This window comes from Perca flavescens, chromosome 18 (genome assembly GCF_004354835.1).
Source record: "Perca flavescens isolate YP-PL-M2 chromosome 18, PFLA_1.0, whole genome shotgun sequence".
NCBI lineage: Eukaryota > Metazoa > Chordata > Actinopteri > Perciformes > Percidae > Perca > Perca flavescens.
Window position 1 is genome coordinate 6,337,075 of NC_041348.1, and position 17,101 is coordinate 6,354,175.

At 39.8% G+C, this 17,101-nt stretch overlaps 1 protein-coding gene and 1 long non-coding RNA gene across 2 annotated transcripts in view; both read left to right on the plus strand.

Annotated features, from left to right (window-relative positions):
* The window catches only part of LOC114573329 (uncharacterized), a 2,878-nt gene extending 461 nt beyond the window's left edge, over nucleotides 1-2,417 (plus strand). Inside the window, exons 2-3 of the long non-coding RNA XR_003694878.1 lie at nucleotides 1-105; nucleotides 2,286-2,417. The exon at nucleotides 1-105 is cut by the window's left edge and continues 99 nt beyond it. This is a non-coding gene — a long non-coding RNA (uncharacterized LOC114573329). The remainder of the gene's footprint in view (nucleotides 106-2,285) is intronic.
* Nucleotides 1-17,101, plus strand: part of kcnk10a (potassium channel, subfamily K, member 10a) — a 102,271-nt gene that overhangs the window by 22,853 nt on the left and 62,317 nt on the right. The gene's annotated exons all lie outside the window — the stretch shown is intronic.

Sequence of the window (17,101 nt, forward strand, 5' to 3'; positions counted from 1 at the left end):
GAGGGAAGAGATGAGGACCCTGACAAAACCGAAGCCACCATAGAGGTTGGACAGTGGGTCCTGGTTGAATACGATGGTGACTTGTTCCCTGGTACAGTCACACAGGTGAATTTTATTCTGTTAATATGTGAATATTTCTTCAGTTACATTATAGTACAAGCTGTCCAGCCAAAATGTGTAATCTTATATGTGCAAAAAGAAAATTGGCTTTAAGGGCATTTTAAACATTCTGATGCTGGACACCTTCTAAATCTGGATTTCGTGAGAATCACCCGCATGTGTTTGTGTCTGTACGTGTGTGTGTGTGTGTGTGTGTGTGTGTGTGTGTGTGTGTGTGTGTGTGTGTGTGTGTGTGCATGTGTTAGCGAAAGAGGAAAGAGAGCCCTCCCAGGAAAGACACCTTAAAAAACCTGATTATCTCACTCAGTACAATAACTAAAACTCCGTGAAAGGGGAGTTAGCAGGTTGCAATTAGTTTTAACAAGCTACATATTCAACACAACATATCAACAATGTCATGATCAAATGATACATTCACAGAAATATATTTGACTATATATATTGACTACTTTAATCGAACGGTATCATTCAGCCATTTTTAGAAAGCTTTCAATTGCCTGATGATGTCATATCCGGTTCTCAAAGTAAGAGCACAGTCTTTATTTTTATGTTAATAACACAGTGAGTATTAGTGTGTTTATTTGTTATATTTATATTATATATATTTTACCATACACTTTCGTATACATTTCTGTTTGAGTAGGAAAGGCACTAAAATGCTTGTGAACAACCCAGCTGGGGATGTGTTGGCAGGTTAACATACTCTGGGTTCTTGTCCTTCAAGTAAGCCAATTCAAGTTACTGCACTTGACCTCCCGGCCGTGTTTGTAGCTTTCGGATGATTTTACTTGCAACAACCTCCAAGCAGTCTGCGCTCCAGTTCTCTTTCTTTCTTTCTTTCTTTCTTTCTTTTGCTAAGTAGCCTATATTCCAAGGGGGTAAGCTTCGCTTCAGAACTCGAGCCATCTATGGCGCCATTTTGTTGCTAACTGGCCATCACCTCCTGTTAGCATTCCGCTGACCGCCATTTTTTTTTTACGTCACTTGACTGCGAATAACTTTACATCAGAAATGTTTGAAGACTCTATTTGAACGTTGTTTAGTTCCAAAGAAACACGACAATGTATAAAAGGCTCCATTACCTTGTACCTCACGTTATGGCTCCGTAGCAGACGTTTTTGTAAATATAAGCTAACGATTGTGTCATAACCAAGTGACTTACTGTCGCATAGTAGAGGAATTACCGTATAGTACAGGAGAAGCTCGCAGGCAGTTTCGACTTACGTGAGCTGTTTAGGTTTAATTCCTAATGTTAACTGGAATGTTAGTTAGCAATAATTAGCCTGTGCTTATGTTATCTCCTTACATATAAATACGCTCTCCGTATCTGTAAGATTGGAAATGATTGAGATTTCTCTTGGCACAGCTACCAAAGACTTACAACTTTCAGACACGTTGCTCACGTCACATTCTCTCAGTTGGAGGCTGCGCAGTAAAGCTGGCCATCACCGGAAAAGTGCTTCTAAAAGCCTTCACTGGTCTCCGTCCAGAGACACGGGGTCTATTGGTCCATTATATACTGTCTATGCTATATTCTAATATTTTATGTAATGTAAATATGTCAGCATTCTTAGCATGTTTAAGCTAGTTAGCAATTAACCTCCTAAGACATCTCATAGATATACTTATTTATATCGCCCAGCTAATAGTAGCTAGTATGCTAAACACAGTTATTTAAACGTCAGACAGAGAAGAGTTTAAATTTATAGTGGTAATACTTTTGAACAAAATGTGTCTGTGTAAGCTTGGAAAATAAAGGTCCACCACATTAGTTAGGAATGCCCGTGGACCATCAGCAACGGGCATACCGGCGGCAAAGCAACAGGGCGAAGCTCTACTCCGCCAAAGGAGGAGCATTTACTTTCGTATATAGAACTCTTTGCATACACCGGAGATCCAACTTTGCAATACGGTGTGATAGCCATGGATGTAAAATACGACCGGTGACAGCAGGCTCTCTGATTTATGACTTGCCATACGGGCAATGTATCGCTAATATGCATTTTTAGATCAGGCCTATTACTTAATTTTAGCCAAAATAATTTGATTATGACCTGTTGAACACTGAATTAATTTAAGTTGTATTGTTTGCTTGTAAATAAGTCTTTGAAGGAGGTTACCCAACACATTTATACTGTATATACGTTTGTAATTTTTCCCTCTAGATGTTCCAGGCTAGACAAGTGGATGCTCAACCTGAGAAGACAGAACTGGAGACAAGACTTCTTGTTTGTGCAGTTAACACTTTGAAAGTCATCACTTCATCACTGATTTTAAGACATCACTTGTCAGAGGTTCTATTATTATAATCACAGTTACAACTTTAACACATCTTTTCATTTAAATGTATTCATTTGTTATATAAAATGTATCAGACTAAATTTACTTAAGCTTATTTTTTAAAGCTGTCATTTATCATGTTATTATAGCCTCTCAGGCTCTGGTGCTGGGTGTAGGTTTCTTGGTTATCTTGAAGTAGAAAGTTAAACACAGACATAATAGTTGGGTCATCTATAGCAGTTCCGTGACCGTGGAGAGGAAAGGTTTGTTTCTCACTGGATTTGTCATCTATAAAGGTTAAAAAAAGAAATTAGCCGGTGTGACCCTCACAAAAATGTGGGGAAATTTTTTGGGAGCCCTATATCCAAAATGGCTGCCGAGCTGGAAATTAACTTTTTAATGGTTTTGCGCACAGTGCTGCATAATACATGGTTTCTGAGTCCATTTGGGTCAAGAAATTCATAAATGATAAAGATTTATTGATTTGAGCTATTTTTGACCTTCAAATTCAAGATGGCCGCCAATTTTTAGCTCTTTAAATGTCAATTTTTCAAAATCGTCAAAGAGCCTTAATATTAAGCTCAAATGAAAGCTCTGCTCATATTGAGTGCAGTAATGGACAGCAAAATTAAAACATACACATATGTCATCAGATGTCTGGGGTGGAAGGGCGAAGGCCCTATTGAAACTGAAGGAATTAATATTTTCTGCAAATTAATCACTTTTTTGAGGGGCTTAACATATTTAAAAACTCACCAAAATTGGCGGTCTCATCAAGTCTGGTGAAAATGTACGTATTTTAAGGGTTTTGGGAATAGGCGCACAAAAATGGCTCACTAGCGCCCCCTACAAAGTTAAAAAAATTGAGCCCCTGCAGTGCATTTAACATAGACTCACGAAACTTGGTACACATATGTACCATGTCAAGATGTACATAGAACTTCATTGGAGCAGTAATCCACAAAGGGTGACTTTGACCTGGGTATGGAGCCCAGCAGGCTGCTGCTTTCTCGTCAGACTGTGTGGAGCTCCTAAAGTCTGACACGTCTTAACAAATTTGCAATTAGCCATCAATTTTTGTAAAACGGCCCATATTTGAGCTTTATATAGTTGATTTCTCGCATAAAAAAGTCTCAGAAGTGAATTTGGTAACGAAACATTGCAGTGCCTGGAATATGAGACCTGCTGTCTCGTGTCTAATGTGTGTGTATTGGAATTCGCTCAACCAATCAGTGCGCATCTTATCTAAATATTCATGAGCATACCATATTTGGAAGAAAAGCTCTTGTTACATACCCCATTAGGAGACCTTAAGGAACAGGGTGAAATATCCTATATAATCATTCTATCACCCCTTTAAGGTCTTAAGATGGCACAGACCGAATTTGAAGTTGATCGGATGAAATCTCTAGGAGGAATTCGTTAAAGTACGACATGTGGAGATGGCCAAAATTGCACTAATTTCGAACTTTGAAATCAAAATAGCGGACTTCCTGTTGGGTTAAGGGTATGGCTCCAATGAGGTTCTATGTACATCTTGACATGTTACATATGTGTACCAAGTTTCGTGAGTCTATGTTAAACGCACTGCAGGGGCTCAATTACGTTTACCTCGTTATTTGAATCTCTGGCCACGTTTAACATTCAAATGAATAATGACTCAGCATCATATTTATTAGAGAAAATAATCACTTTATGCAATGTTTAAAGTGAATAAAACAGAAGATTTCCAGTTATGGTGAGCGGCTGTGCTCTGTTGCTAATCCTGGAACAAATGCTACTTAACCCTTGTGTTGTCTTCCCGTCAACCATCAACAAAATATATCTTAATACCTTTTTTATTGTAATAAGATAAATAATAAAGACACTGAAACATATGTGCCAGCTTTGCACACGGTGCACTCCCCCTCCCACTTGTCCGGTCCCGACCGGGACGGTACGTAGGACATTTATTTTGTAAGTTTTGTTTTATGGTTCTGAGGAGGCTCCACGCAGAGCTTTCGCCGTAGCCTACTTAGTGGACTGATTTTTATACTTGTGTGCTGGTGTGTGCGTCGAGCCGGCGTGTGTGTGTATGTGTGGAGAGTGGAGAGAAGTGAGAGAGTGACTGTGATTATCTTCAGAGTGAGTAGTGACGGCGAGCGAGTACGACTCGTCATAGTGAGAGAAACAAAGTGTCTGCCCTGTGTTTTCTGACCACGGTGGGAAATCTTTAGCAGGAAACGCTTTGGCATTTTGTGTGCAATGCTACTCCGCTGTCTGCATGACAGAAACGCATGGAGGATGTAGTAAGACGAGACAAATCACTGACACAGGCTGTTGCATCCCGATCAATTGCAAGCTCTGAAAAAATCAAGGTAAGTTGGTTTGAATATAGATTTGTATATACAATGCATGGCAACTTATAGGTAATGTTAATGTACTGTAGTTTATCACCGAGCACCGAAGTTACTGTCGTGTGTGTGTGTGTGAGATTTAACAACTTAGTTGAGGAATAAAAAGTTGTGTCTAAACTTTTTGAGAAAGCTCTATCAGTTATGCTTACTGAATCAGCATCCTGAGCCTTTTTGGTAAGGTTACTAGGAAAACTCAGCCCAGGATAGTTTTATTCTCCCCAAAACATTTTTCCTTTTTATTTTTAAAGAACTATACAAAAAAAAAAAATTACAACTTTTATGTATGACAGCCAATGACCTTTCTAAAAGAGCAACGTCTCTAAAATGATTTAGCCGTTCTTTTGCCGACGGGATGTCCGGGGAAAACCATGAGTGTATTATGGTCTTCTTAGCGGCAGTCAATCCTGCAAATATAACTTTCCATTGTGCCAATCTGATGTTGTCACTAAGAACGGAGTCATCATTGAATAGAAGTAGGGGGGCGTGCATAGGATATTTTCAAGGCACCTATGCACCTTGGACCAGAGGCTAGACACAGAGGGACATTCCCAAAAAACATGAAGGTATGTGCCAACAATGTTTTGATCACATTTTGTACAGTTGAGATCATCTGTCAGTTTCATTGTAAAGCGTCTGTATGGTGTAAGGTAAGGTAAAGGTACTTTATTGTCACCTACCTGAATTTAGTGGTCAGGGACTGTAGTTCATCAAAGTACTTAAGTGGTGGAGGCATAGGGATCATAGAGAACAGGAAATTCAGTCGCCCAAGTACATTCATTTTTAGTATTGCAATTCTATCGCAATACACTCTGAATGTCCGATTCGATCTCCGTTTTAAGTTTATTTTAATTTGCATGTGATATATCTGAGAAATTGGTTACCATTATGCCTAGATATGTAAATGCGGAGTTATGCCATTGAAAATGTTGAATGACTAGTAAAGTGAGGTGTTTAGCAGGGGCATTTAAAGGAATGAGGAGGGATTTATCCCAATTAATTTTATAACCAGAAAATAGACTGAACTGCGTGAAGACTTTGAGTATTTGAGGTAGAGACTCAGAAATATTAGTAAAAAAAAAGTAATACATTGTCCGCATAAAGTGAAATTTTATGTTGTGTATACACTGATGGGTGAGATGTGCAGGTCTAATCTAATTATCTGGGCTAGCGGTTCGAGTGAAGCGGGGACAGTGGGCAGCCTTGCCGAGTTCCACGCTGCAGAGGAAATGTTTTAGACAGAATATTGTCTGTTTGTACGACTGCACAAGGGTTGGTGTATAGTGTTTTGATCATTGATATAAGTTTTTTGCCATATCCGAAATTCTCCAAAACCTGCCACCAATATATCCAGCTCACTCGATCGAAGGCTTTTAGCGCATCCAAGCTGAATATTGCTGCGGGGTGTGTATCCGATTCTGATACATGTAACATATGGAAAAGGCGTCAGATATTGTCTGATGCAAGTCTCCCCTTTAAAAAAAACTGTTTGGTCACAATGAATTCATTTACCTACACATGGCTCCAGTCTTCTGACTAACACTTTGGCTTTAGTTCTGTTGTGATAAGTGATATCAGCCTATAACTGCTGCATTTCAAAGGTGGTTTATCTTTCTTAAGCACGACTGATATGAGAGATGTATTTTGGTCACGATGGAAGGAACCAGTGTCTAAAGCATAGCTAAGAGAATTTAAGAGCAATGGCCTAACGATATCCCACAGTTCCAAAAACAACTCTGGAAGGCAGCCCATCAAGGCCAGGCAATTTACCTTTTTGCATCAAGGTCAATGCCTCTTTAAGTTCTAAAAGAGTAAATGGTGTTTCAAGGGACTCTGCATCATTGTCAGTAAGTGATGGTAATTTAAGTTCTGACAGATACAACTTAAGGGCAGCCAAGTCAGGAGCAGGATCCGCTGTATAGAGACAAGAATAAAATTCTGCAAAAGTATTATTTATTTCACCTGGGTCAATAGGTGACAGGTCCAGATGCACTGATAGTGGAAAATGATTCATTTTGTTTTAATCTAGCAGCTAAAAGCTAGCTTGATCTTTCGTTCTGATCATAATATGAGAGTCTTGTACGATGAATTATAAACTTATAAACAAAGCTTTAGCCTTGAGCAAATTATTCAGTTCAAATTTCAGGGTCAAGATAGCCGAATGGTTTTGTTCAGAAAACTGCCATTTTAGGTCAGATTCCAAAGTTCATATCTCATCTTCTAATTGCTTAACCTTGCACCTCCTGGTCGCCTTCAAATGGGAGGAAATGACAAAGCCTCTCCCCTTATAAAGCACTTAGTTGTCTCCCAAAGTATTTGGGGTGAGGCTGCTGTCTCTGAATTAATTTCTAAAAATACTTTAAGATTATTTCTCAGTTTTTTTTTTTAAGTTCTGCATTCTGGAGTAATGTATTGAAACGCCACCTGTGTGTATCTTAACTGTGAGTCGGTAGGAACTTAAAGTTATAGAACACAGGGGCATGATTTGATATTACAGTAGGAAGGATATCTGTGGAATCGATACAGTGATTCAGGGAAGCGGAAATGAACATGTAATCAATTCTCGAGTATGTCTTGTGTCTGGCTGAGAGAAAAAAGTATAATTCTTAACTAAAGGGTTCCTTAAGTGCCATGGATTGATAATATTAAGCTCAGAAATAGAAGTGTTGATCCCACGAGGGGAGACCTGGCTTGAACTTGCATTACAGATTTGTCTAAATTTGTGTGAAACACCTGGTTAAAGTCACCCCCAACTATAAGCTGATGACCTGGAAAGTCTAAGAGAGTATTAGAAATTGTTCTTAAGAAATTTGGATCATGGATGTTTGGGCCATATATCGATACAACACACATTTGTTTTATTGTCTCTACATAAATGGCAAGGCTTTGGCAACAAACACAGAACAATTACAACAAAACATTCCATCCGCAAGAGATGATGAATCGTCTATTAGGATGAAGAAGAAAATAAAATAAAAAAGAGTTTTCTTATTAACTAACTGTGGCTTTCAACAGTGATACTCATCTCCTGTCCAAGTCCGTATGGGTATCAGAAACATTAACCTAATAACCATCCATTTGTAAAGCAAAATTGGGCTCTAATCAGGTTATTTCCTCAGAAATCAGTCTGCATTCATCTGAATTGAACACTTACAGTGACGTAATCAGTATTAAGAGGTAGTATGCTTAAGTAATCCGCTGTGTGGGTCAAGTTGGAGCGGGGAAAGTAACCGTCGAGGGTCCCTTGTCATCCGGTATGGTGGGGAAAGAGACACGGGGGGCAGCTTCACTGGATGCTGAACAAGGGATGTGGTCGAGCATGGCCATAAATGTCTCTGCATCAGCCACACTTTCACAAAAGTGCAGCGAGCTGTTGTTTCTAACCTTCAGGGTTGCTGCAGGGCTTGACATTAAGGCTTGTCCGCTTGTCCCATAGACAGTATATAATGGACCAATAGACCCCGTTGCTCTGGACGGAGACCAGTGAAGGCTATTAGAAGCACTTTTCCGGTGATGGCCAGCTTTACTGCGCAGCCTCCAACTGAGAGAATGTGACGTGAGCAACGTGTCTGAAAGTTGTAAGTTTTCTGGTAGCTGTGCCAAGAGAAATCTCAATCACTCTGCTGAGTTCAATGACACCTCACACGAGACTCTACCTTAAACGGTTCAAATGTTATTAAAGGGGGCGTGGCCTGAGTAAGTGGGCGTGGTCATATTATAGGAGGCGGCTCAGTATCACATGTAGACCACACATTCTAAGTTTCATGTAAATTGGATGATGTTTGTCATATAAGGCGCATTTCCTGTGGCCAGGAGGGGCGCTATGACCAAAAGTTAATTTTGGCCTGTAGGTGTCCTCAGGCCTGGACCCTTGTCCATCGTGAGAAATTTCGGGCAGATACGACAACGTACACTCAAGTTACAACAACTTCTTTGTTGTTCGGTCCACACCGTCAGACGAAAAGTTTTCTTTTAATAACTTTTCATCTTTAAGGTGTTGGGATGGTACAGACCAAGTTTGAACTCCATCGGATGAAACCCCGTAAGAGGAGTTCGTTAAAGTATAGCACCTTGACTTTTAGGCCTACTTCCTGTTGCCACCAGGGGGCGCTATGACTTTAAGTAAATATCGGCCTTTATTTGTCCTCAGGGTTGGACTCTTATGAATCCTGAAAAGTTTTTGAGGTAATCGGACAACGTACACTCGAGTAACACCCACTTCCTATTTCGGCACGAAACGCACAAAATGGCTGCCCCGCCACGGCCACGCCCTAAGTTTTTCTTTTAACAACTTTTCATCTTTAACGTCTTAAGATGGTACAGACCGAGTTTGAAGTTGATTGGATGAAATCTCTAGGAGGAGTTCGCTAAAGTACATGTGGAAATGGCCAAAATTGCACTAATTTCGAACTTTGAAATCAAAATGGCGGACTTCCTGTTGGGTTTAGGGTATGGCTCTAATGAAGTTTATTGTACATCTTGACATGTGACATATGTGTACCAAGTTTCTTGAGTCTACGTTAAACGCACTGCAGGGGCTCAAGTTTCTTAACTTTCTAGGGGGCGCTAGCGAGCCATTTTTGTGCGCCTATTCCCGAAACCCTTAAAATACGTACATTTTCACCAGACTTGATGCGACCGCCAAATTTGGTGAGTTTTTGAATATGTTAAGCCCCTCAAAAAGGCAATTCATTTGACGGGAAAAGAATAGAAACAATAATTCCTTCAGTTTCAATAGGGCCTTCGCCGCTGTCGGCGCTCAGGCCCTAATAAAAAAGTTAACACCAACATTTAGTGGCAAAATCCATTATTATGTCTACAAAATTATTTTAGATATAGTACAAGTTCAAGTCACCACTACCTCTGGTCAAAATATTGACTTAGAATCTCAAAATATTGACTTAGTATCTCAATATATTGACTTATCTCAAAATATTGACTTAGTATCTCAATATATTGACTTAGTAACTCAGAATATTGACTAAGCATCGAAGGCTTTCCTCTTCTGTGCAGTATTGTTGTAGCCTCGTGAGACCGTCCTGATCTCGCGAGCTCCAGTTTTCCACTCGCAGATCAGTCTGGCATCTAGAGGCAGAGAAAATTTGGAGCCGTTAGCCAAACGACCGGGCCAATCAGCGTTGGTTTTGAGGTGGGTTAGGTGGTGATAGACCGATGGTTTATCCAATCAGCTAACCAGTATTATCAGCCAGCGGTAGCCCTAATTCTGTTAGCCGCTCGCTAAAGCTTTTTTTCTCTTGGATCCTTCTTTTGGAATATGGTCCGGGAACCTGAAATGGTGCCTTTTATTCCTAAATTCTTGTTACACAAACGGCAAATATCCTTTACCGACATGTTGCTTGCATGCTGAGCTTACGAGCTATGCTTTGCCTGCAGCAGCAGGGGCGGGCTTGTGGTTGTATTTTCTTACGCTTTGTGGATCTGATTGGTTGATAACATATAAGACATATGGTGATACACAGATGGTTCATCCAATCAAATAACCAGTATTCCGCCCCTTCCCAAAAGTTCTCCAACGAAAGTTCCCAAATGGATATGCCGAGCAAATGCGAAGCAATCCATCTGGCGGAGTCAGGTTAGTATCGTTGCTGTAGTCAGGAAAAAACAGCAACCTGGATGTCTATGTCCACCCCACCTACATGCGCATTACACTTGGGCAGCGACCGGAAGTCTGTCTCAATTACCTAATTTTGAGGGGTAATAAACTTCAAAATTTCGCCGTGAAAGCATGAACTGTCCTCTGGAGGACAACCACCAGACCAGCGGGCGCCCGTGGATTGGTATTGGCTGCGGCAGGCGAGGAAGGCGGGGAGGAAGTAGAAGTATGCCGGTCGGGCCGGCTAAGGCAACTAAAACACAGTTCGCCACTGCAGAGACTCCTATTCACCAACACCAGATAGATCGCACACAAAATGCATATATTGTATATGATACAAATACACACAGAACTGCTGCTTGATGATTATTTCCGAAGCCTGGTTGCACTCATCCCAGATGGCAGATAGCAGCTAACAGGGTAGGTGAATTTAAACAATGTCTGAGTTGAAAACGCATCTTGTTGTCATGTAAGGGCCCTGTTCATGTTGCACAGACATTTTAATTGCATTTTGTGTCTGTTAATAGGCACAAAGGTAGTCTTTATCTTATGCCCCCAAAACTACAGTTTTAGCTAAGTGGGAGCTCTCGGCATTAGCTGCAGCAGCTCCGCGTTGCTACTGTGCGTTTCAAAATCCACTAAGTAGGCAAGGAGAGGATTTAAAAGTTTAACAAGTATTTATTTAAGTAAAATCATAAGAGCATAAACGTGTACACGGGTCCAATTGAGCAGGCACTCAGGCTTCTCTCATCAGACTGAATTTTCTGGCTTATACATGAATTCATATATCAGTCTCTAAGAGCATTTTGATTTGTTTATTAAAAGTTGGAGGAGTACCGTGGTTTAGACTTAGCCTCCCCTGGTTGGTGCACAGACTGGTCCCAGTCTTTTGGCACACGCCCTCTTCATCAGTTCTTAGGCAGACTTTAACTATGCTGATGGTCAGAGAGAACAATGCGCTGCTGTTGCCTGTCACAGGTTGAGGAGTAACTTATTCTCATGGTCAAACTGATATCAAACTGATATTAACTTTGTTGCTTTCTGACCACCGTTATACAGTGCTGCTTTCTGCACGTACAACAGTATCCTTTTCTCATTTTGCATGACTAAGCTGTCACAGTGCTCTTCCACTAAACACAACTATAATTCAACTATGATTTGTATCCTCATAAAGCATAGCCAGCTTGACTGATTATTTTATTTCTTACACTACCACCGATTCGGCTTTTTTATTTTTTATTTTTTTGCTATCGACAGTACTCACATACATATAGCGATCAAGATTAGCATAAAAATTGCCCGGAGTTCTCCTTTAAGAAAAAGTAAAAGAATGGTTCCTCCTTACCGAGTAAACTGGTTTTAAGCAGTAAAAGGAAGATACTGAAGGGTTTAGGACTGCTGGTATGTTCAAATAGGGCATGTCATGTTTGGGGTTAAGGAAATTCTATCTATCTATCTATCTATCTATGGTACCAACTACAGTATATTCATTAACCTTAAGGTCTTCTTGCTTTATCCTCCATGGCTGTCTCAAAACACGATGCAACAATTAAAAGAGGGGGGTCACACCACTATGCAGATAAAAAAAAAAAGGGATTTTATCATTTTGTCATTTTGGTTATTTCAGCTTTTGTTAACCGCTGTAAAAAAAAAGACTAATTGAGTATACTGTATATCATGGAACTGTAAAAGCCTGCATAAACTGACCCCGGTAAAGCAGGTTGTGAACAGGTTAAAACAGTTAAAAGCCAAGATTGTGTTCTTACAGGAAACACACCCATAAGCTAATGAGACAATCAAGATAAAACAAAGGTGGCCAGAATAGGTTCTATCATCGTCGTACTCTTCTAACTCTAGACGTGTAATGATATTAATTCTAGGGCTGTCAGTTTAACGTGTTATTAATGCCGTTAACGCGAACCCATTTTAACGCCGACAATTTTTTTTCGCGCGATTAACGCATAGACAGTTAAAGAAGGATTAACGTTCTTTCGTATCTAGCTAGACCGGAAGCAAAATTACGAATCCCACTATGGCCACGCGGCATAAACATTCAAATGAAAAATAACACTCAGTAGCCTAGCTAACCCATTTCACACACACACAGACAGACGGAGACAGGCAGACACACAAACAAACAAACAAACACACACGCAAAATGGCTGAGCGGAGACACGGGAGAGTGGAGAGGATCGCAAATCAAAAAGAGGAAAGAAAACACTGAGAAACATTGAGAGACGCTAGTTAGCTTGGAAACGATCTAAGTGGAATAACGAAGCTGAAGAGGTGTAGCTACACTACGGCACTTTTCCTGTCTAACAGCAGCGGTTTAGAACAAACGTTGTGCTAGTGTGCCTGGCTAAAGTTGGAGCTAATGGCGGAGAGTTGCTGGTTCGGAGGAATATAATATTTAATCGTAAGACAGCACTAATTAATACTTAAATCTATTCCACTGCAGATTGATGATGTATCTGAGGATCCCAACGGTAGATTCTTAATCATACAGGGCCACATTCTGTCTACACATCTTAATTTAATCAATGTATACAGACCAAATTATGACAATGCCCATTTTTATAACAATTTGTTTTTAACAATTTTAAAACTACCAGGCAAGTAAATTATCACAACACTCACACAAGAACTGGGAAAGCCTTAAATCACTTAATAAATAAAAAGCAACCTAGTGGATATATGGAGGCTTCTGAATCCAACAAAGAAAGAATTTTACTCTTGGTCTAGTGCTAACAAAAGCCACTCTAGAATAGATTACTTTTTAATGTCAGCAGGAACTTTCTAATCATGCAGCTGTATCATTGGTCTGTGGAGCCAAAGTTGATTTGCAAACTCCTAAATGGAAATTTCTACAAAATGGATGCAGGACAGAACATTTCTGCAGTTCTTTTTTTTTTTACTTTGAGTAACAATTGCTATGGGAGGGGTTTGATTTCATCAATATATAACTGGCTTGCATTTGGCTCTACATGAAGGGCAGACTTAAAGCAAAAGCAAAAAAAACTACAATTGGTTCTTTGATCAAGAATATGATATGGCGAACCCCAGAAGGGGAAAGGACTGAGACGTCTTGGAGGGTGAGAGCAGTAGTTCTTGTTTGTGTTTTGTATTTGTGCATACGCACAATGGCTTTGCTGGAGGTGCCATTGTTCTGTACATGTGATACTGTCATATGATTTTCTTTTTGTTTTTAGCTGTTAGAGTACAACAAAGGTTAAGAGCTACATTTTGTTGTGGGCTGGGAAGGGGGGACGGGACAGTGTTGTTAAATTAAGTTCAAGTTCAAGTTACTTTATTGTCCCCCAATGGGGCAATTTGTGCAGCAGATAGTATAGTACAAATCACACACAAACACACACACAATACAGAGATTGCCTACCTTGCAGGCATAGTTAAAAACAATAAAAAACTTTAAACAATCTATAAGTTATCTATGTTTCTTTATAGAATTAAGAAGTAGAATGGCTGCATGTGAAAAAGAGCGTTTATATCTGTTGGTTCTGAATTTTGGGAGTTTAAAGCGTGATCCAGATGGCAACATCTGAAATTCAGCCTGTAAGGGATGTTAACTATCTGACAGCATAGATTCAACCCTTCTTAGCAATCTGCTTCCGACAAAGTTCCTCCAGGCCTTCTGTTTAGAACCTGTGATGCAGCTGCTCACCTTAATTAACCTGGAAAGGGAGTTTTTTTGTTTAACAGTAATGGACCCATACCAGCAGATTAAGGAGAAGGTGACAACTGACTCAAGAAAGGGACCTATAGAAAAGGGTCATCAGTGTCTTGTCTAGAGATGGCCAGATACCATTTTTTGCTTCCCAATACCGATTCTGATACCTGAACTTGCATATCGGCCAATACCTAGTACCGATCCGATACCAGTGTGTTATATATTTTATTATGTTTTAACAACTGTATACTACTATCCCTGTATGAATGTGATATTATTTATATTAGTCTAGATGGAAACAAGGGTCCACGTGCACCCCCAAGCTTTTTTTATGCCACCTGATTTTTTAAAATCCTTAATGTGTCTATTTTCAGAATCTGCCAGGTACCAAGCTGAAATAATGTCCCAAAGGCTTCATTTTTAACCCTTTGCTGCACCCGACCGGAACCCGAAAAATCAAAAAAATTATATAGAAAGTGGCATAACATTTGAAGTAAACAACATACAGAGACAAATGAACACATTTTCCCATGCAATTCTGTCCCCAGGAATGTAATGGAATGGTTATTTTTAACATTTGACAACATATTGACCCTATTTCTGGACAAAAATAGCAAAAAATGGTTAAAGATGTGTAGAGGATCAACAATTTTTTCGTTTTCTCAAACGCATAGGGTGATATATTTTCACACCCTGTTATTTCTTTATCATTCAAGTGTCTAGTTTAAGATTAAATTGGGTACCAAGCTGAAATAATTTCCAAAATGCTTTATTTTTAACCCTTTGCACCAAACCCGAAAAATCTAAATATGATATAAAGTGCCATAACTTTTGATGTAAACAGCTTACAGAGACAAATGGACACATTTTTCTATACAATTCTGTCCCAGGGAAATTGTTATTTTTTATATTTTACAACATCTTGACCATCTATGGTCAAAAACAACAAAAAAAAGTTAATTTGACAATGTTTTTATTATACTAATAGCAGCCTGAAATAGGATTTATTTTAACCTTATACTGCACCTATCCCGAACCTGAAAAACAAATACAGAAAAAATTCCAAAAAGTTGTCTAAGCATCAACTGCCAGTTTTGGAAAGTTGGGGCTTTGCATTTGGCAGTTGGTGGCTGTCGATTGGTACCTGCAGATCGCCATCTCCCACTGCTCTCCCTTTGGGAAAAATTTCAGTAAGTATTTAAAACTATAAGATATATATATACACATATACCTTTGTAGTCATAATTTTTCAATAATTGCTCAACAGTTTTTATTATAATCACAAGCTTTCGGAAATCAAATCTGTATTCTTGACTAGCAGTGTTGGTAGCTTAGTTGGTAGCTAGCTAAAGTTTTTGTTTTATTTTCAGGCTCAATACTTCATACATACTTACCATGGGGAAAATTAAACATTATAACACAGCTGAAGGGCCTCCAAAGAGGATTTGTTCCCTAACATGTATTTTAGTAGTATGGTAATTTTACCACGCTCAACGCATGCAAGGGAGGGCCAAGCAAGAAGCTATCATATCTAAACAGTATCCGAGATATGAGACTCTGTGAAGCAGCCAGTTCACCATACCGCATGATGGATATTTGTGAACAGATTCCATTAACATTAGAGGACTTGCCTTTGGATATAATTGGCTATCACCAAAACTGCTATAAAAACTTTACAGGGGAAATAGATTGTTTACAAGTGTCAAAGGCTTCTAAATCTGGTGAATCATCATCATTGAAAAAGGACTCTCTGCGCCATGTCACATCTCTGTCAATTCAATCTGAAGGAGCTCCAAGAAGGTATTCCTTCTGGTTTCCCAATCAAAATCCAAGTTCAAGGGCAAAACTGAAGAGCTCACAAAGTTTCAGAGTTGGAAACACAGGGGATCAGCCTGTAAAGTTATTGAACCTAGGGCACGGGAATTAAAGAAAGAGGCTCTTTATCGCAAGGTGCAGGGCAAGGACCTTTTTGCAATGGAAGCTAAGTATCATCCATCATGCAGAAACAACTTCAACACAGAGTACCAAACCCATGAGCGTGGAAGGAAGAGGGCAGAAAAGGCGGCAGACAACATTGACAGCCTGCAGGCCATAACAAGTCGTATTGTGTGGTAAAGGATTACAATCTTAGGAAGGTGATTGAATGCAAAGAGGTTGTCCAGCTAAGATCCATGTGCAACTTGTAAATGAAGACATTGGAAAATCAAGGTTTTCCTAATCCTGTATACCACAGTGAGAAATTGGCAAGACGGTTACAAGGAGACATCTCTCATGAACTCACATTCTCCAAGGTGCAACACCGTGGGTGTATTGAGTCGAACCTCATATACAGATCTAGCATTAATGTAGATGAAGCAGTTGGATGGGGGTACAAACATGGAATAGCTGACCAACTTCTAGAAGCAGCACTCACCCTCCATTCTCACATTATAAAGGCATTCAAAGAGTCAAAGGAGCTACCATGGCCCCCGACAGCACATGAGCTAGATGCTGTGAAGATGGCCGTGCTTCTTCCAGAGCATCTTGTATAATTTCTGAGCTCAGTGTCGACTGGAACATTTGATGGCGAAAGGTGCGAGAAGACAACAGGCTGGTCTATTCGTTTACACAAGATGTGTGTCGAGCAGCAACTAACAGCGAGTGGAAACTCCCAAAGCACATCCTCCTATGTGCTACACTTCAACACCTCTATCGAAGCAAACAGGTGAGTATTAAATTCATTTACTGCTTATGATGTCCTAAAATGTCAATGCTGAACTCTTTTTGATACAGGTATTTCATTTTGATATTTACTAAAGCAATTTTAATTTCTGTCAGTAACTCACTCCTTTCATGACTGAGACACTCAGAAACATATGACTTCAGTTTGGAACAGCAATGGCCAAGGCTAATGATGACATTTCCACCCACCTGACCCCTCAAATCATCACTGGCGAGGGAAACACTGTTTTTCACAGTGAGTGGGACAACCTGAACAGAACCACAACGAACGTTCATGGCTCAAATGTT